A 4,645-nucleotide genomic window follows, 5' to 3' on the forward strand; every position below is an offset into this window, starting at 1 on the left:
GAACATGTGCAGACTTTGTTCTTGTCATCATTCCCTAAAGAATACAGTATCACGACCATTTATGTAGCATCTGCATTGTATTACACATCATAAATAATCTAGTAACAGTCTAACATATACGGGAGGATGCGCATAGCTTATACGTAAATACTAGGCCATGTTATTATATCAGAGACTTGAGCATCCATGGATTTTGGCATTCCCGGGGACCCCAGAACTAATCCTCCATGGATACCAAGGGATGACTGTATATACTCACTCAGGAAGGCTTCTCATTGGAGGAAGGGCCCCATTTAGGACAGACAGGGACATCATCCCTGGACTCCTGTCCATCCATCCATTCATCCATTGGCACCACCCTCTACGACTGTCCCAATGACAGCCCTAGCAAGTGGAGACAAGAAAAAAGACTGGCTCAAATGGTACAGCTTTGAGGTGTTGGAAGATGTTGCACCAGTATGAGAATAGGGGGTCAGTTTCCTCCAGGATCCAGAAAGCATATCAGGCAGGCTCGGGGAGAGGAAAGGAACACAACCTCTCCAGCAGCCACACAGGCCTGCAGTAGGATGGGGCTGGGGCTGGGGCTGAGGCTGGGGCTGGGGCTGGGGCTGGGGCTGGCCCTGTTCATCACTTGGGCCTCATGAGGGGAAAAGAAAGAACAGGGGGCAGAGGAGGATCATGGGGGCAGCTGGTTGCCTAAGGAGAAGGCGCCTCAGGGAAGGGGTATTAGTTTGTTTTCACAATGCTATAAAGAAATACTTGAGCCTAGGTAATTTATAAAGGAAAGAGGTTTAATCGACTCCCAGTTCAGGGAACTTACAGTCATGGCAGAAGGCGAAGGGGAAGCAGGCACCTTCTCCACAAGGCGGCAGGAGGGAGTGAGCGGAGAAGCAGGAAGTGCCACACTTTCAAACCATCAGCTCTCCTGAGAACTCCCTCACTATCAGGGGAGCAGCAGGGGGGAAACTGTCCCCAGATCCCATCCCCTCCCACCAGGTTCCTCCCTTGACACAGGAGGATTACAATTCCAGATGAGATTTGGGTGGGGACACAGAGCCCAACCTGTGAGGGTCTCAGTCTATCTTGCAGCTCCCCTGGGGCTGGGGCTGAGTACAGTTCTGCTGGCCCTGCTCTACAGCACGTGGGGACTCTGCCTGTGTGCCCCCATCTGCTCTTCCTGGGGATGGTGGCTGCTTCCTCAAGAGGAGGGTGGATCTTCTGTCCTGCCCACCCCTCTCCAGGGCCTTTTGGAGCCCTGGCCACGTCCTCCCCAGGTAAGGGCAGGAAACCGGGCTCCTTCCCCTTCTTGCTGCTTGCATGACAATCCTGGGGTCATCCAAAGGCCCCATCACTGTTCCCGCTTCTAAATGGAGGGTATTTTGGCACATCTTCCTGGCGGAGTCCGGGGCCTCATCCCTGTTATTTATTCTATCTTGGTAAAGCCAGGTTAAGACATCTGGGCAAGGAGATAGTAGAGTGGCCCCCAGGAAGCGGGGGTGGAGGGCCTGGCCTTTGGGCTTGCCTGGAGCAGGGTGGGAGGGGGCAAGAGTACCAGGAAGCAGGGCTGTCAGGGCCAAAATCAGGAGGCGGTAATAATGCTGGTGGGGGGACAGGGCTGTGTGCTTGGCTTGGGGTGGGGCATGAGAGCCAAGGTTTGTCAGCATGCAGAGGGGTGGCTGACTCATGGACTAGGGGCTATGGAACCCAGTGGCTGTCCTTAGTTCCTGGATCCTGGGAGACTTCTGGAGCCTGGGTGTGGGGCAGCCTAGGGTTGGAGGTGGGGCAGACAGGGGTAGGGGTAGGAGAGGAGGACTTGCATGGCAGGGTGCAGGGTAGGAAACCAGCCAGGGGCCAGTTTGCATTGGCGGCTCCCATCCCCATCCCCACCCCCAAGCCCACCCCTACCCCCACCCTGCTGCAGAGATGGGCCTGGGCTGCTGTCCTCTGCTTTGGCCTCAGCAGATCACACGATGGAAGCTGGCAGCCCCGTGGGCACCACTCGAGCCAGCTGTGACCTGCAGTTTCTGCTTCCTGGAGTGTGGGGCACCCACTCAGGAGAGCACGGCACACCCCACACCCCTCATTTTGAGGATGCTGGGAGGTGGGGACCAAGGTCCTGCAGCCCTCTGCTTGCGCTATGAAAGGTAGCCTAGGAGTCCTGTGTCCGCCCATCCACGTGGGGCCCCAGGAGCCTGAACAGTGGCAGGCAGAGAGATGAGGAGGGTGAGAGAAGTGGAAAAGAAGGAGAGAGAAAGAGAGATGGGGAGAAGGGAGTGAGATAGAGAGAGAGAGGTTGAGAGATAAGGAGAGAGACAGAGGAGGCTGAGAGGAAAAGGAGCGAGAGAGACAGGGAGAGACACAAAAGGCAAAGAGAGAGACAGGGAGAGACGAGCATGAGTAGGAGGTCGGGTCACTCTCGACCCCAGTCCCCAGTGAAAACCGTAGGTCGCCGTCACCTAACTACGCGTGCAATAAAGTCTTCTGCCTGCTGCTTACAGCCCGAGAACCCTTTTCCGAGAGAATAAAATCTTTGACCGTTGCCCTTTCTCGCCGGAGTTTGCTCGTGTCTTCTGATGAACTGTGATGTCTCACCTATCGCCTTCCTGGGCTCAAGGATCCATGAAAAGCCGACGACTCTTTTGGGGAGGCTCTGCAGTGCCTTCATCTCACTAGGCTCCCCAGGAAGCTTGCGAACTTGGCTTGAGCCCTAAGCAGCCGAGTATGTGCCGGGCCTCTGCTTCTCTCTTTCAGTAAGAGGGAGAACCAAGAAAGAGACTGAAGCATGGTCTGCAGAGAAGGCACTTGTGCAAACACCAGGAGAATGAGCGGCCTGAGTTGTCTTCATTTCTCCTAAAAACACGCATTTCCTCCCAGGCCACCCTAGTGAGGGCATGAAGCACAGCGTGTGTGTGTGTGTGTGTGTGTGTGTGTGTGTGTTTGCAGGAATATGCATGTGTATGTGTGTGCATGTGTGTGTGTGCAGGTATATACGTGTGAATGTATTTATGTATGTGCATCTGTGTGCATGTGTGTGTGCAAGTATATGCATGTGTATGTATGTGCATGTGTGCGTGTGTGTGTGTGTGCGTGTATGTGTGTGTTGCAGGGCTTTACAGCGGACAGGATGTGGGAGGGCAGCTGCAGCTCCAAGCTGCAAGTCTTTCTGATAGAATGGTTAAGATTCCCTGGACCACAGAAAGAGTGTTTTCATTTGCACCTATTTTTATTAGCATTTAAAGCTGTATTCTTCGTAGCACGTGAAGCTTAAGTTGCTTAACTATTCTTAGAAACATTTACACCAGCGGTCCCCAAACTTTTTGGCACCAGAGAGCAGTTTTCTTGAAGACAACTTTTCCACAGACCTGGGAGAAGGGGAAGGGATGGTGCAGAGATGATTCGAGCCCATTGCATTTATTGTGTGCTTTATTTCTATGATTATTTCACTGTAATATATAATGAAATAATTACACAACTCACCATAACATAGAATCAGTGGGAGCCCTGAGCTTGTTTTCCTGTAATTACGTGGTCCCACTTGGGGGTGATGGGAGACAGTCAGAGATCATCAGGCATTAGGTTCTCATAAGGAGCACGCAATCTAGATCCCTGGCATGCTCAGTTCACAGTTGGGTTCTATGAGAATGGAACGGCACCACTCATCTGACAGGTGGCAGAGCTCATGCGGTAATGCGAGGGATGGGGAGCGGCTGTTTCTACAGATGAAGCTTTGCTCCCTGGCTGGCTGCTCACCTCCTGCTGTGTTGCCTGGTTCCTAACAGGTGGGGACCCCTGATTTACCCAGTAAGAGAAACACATTTTTATGTCATTTGAAATTATTCACCCTGCACCACCCAAAATTATCTTGCATACCTACACCCATCCAGGGGTCCCGTAGCACACTTTGGGAGCTGCAGACAGTAAGCCTGGAGCTCCACTGAGCATTCCTTCTCTCCACCATCTGTAGGCTAACAGGCTGTGTTAGTTTCCTAGGGCTGTTTTACAGTACCACAGACTGGGCACCTTCAGCAACAGAATGTTACTGTCTCACAGTACTGGAGGCCATGGGTCCAAGATCAAGGTGTCATCAGGGTGGGTATTTGTTTTCCACTGGACTGTTGATACATTCTTAGAAGGTTTTTGGTTGCTGTTCACGTTAATTTCTCTTCCTTTCTGCAATTGTTCTCTTTCAGTACTCCCTGATATTTTTCTTCTTGAAGAAGTAGCTAGTTAATTTTGTATTTTAAAATTCTTCCCCTCACCCCAAGAACTTCTGCCTTCATAATTGGTTCTCTCTTCATATTTATTTTATACAAGTTATGTGGCTGATTACATTGTTTCTGTCTGTACAGATGGAGAGTTAAGGAATAAAGAGGACAGACAGACTAGATTACCTCAAACACTGAAATGCTATGATTTGTCCGAAGTCATACACGCATTATCTGACCAGACATATGTGCTTTTTCTCTAGAAGCATTTTGTCATTTTGAATCAAACAGGTCTTCTGAATCTACCTTAATGAAGTTGACAACTTTCAGAGGTTTTCAGTGGTGAAGAGAAACTTGGACAAGGAGGTAACTTCCACAAACAGAAAAAGCCTCGTCTCTTCTGGATTCCTTTAGTGCCAGTGGTCATCACCAGGGGCAGA

Source organism: Pan troglodytes, chromosome 19 (assembly GCF_028858775.2).
Source record: "Pan troglodytes isolate AG18354 chromosome 19, NHGRI_mPanTro3-v2.0_pri, whole genome shotgun sequence".
Taxonomy (NCBI): Eukaryota; Metazoa; Chordata; class Mammalia; order Primates; family Hominidae; genus Pan; species Pan troglodytes.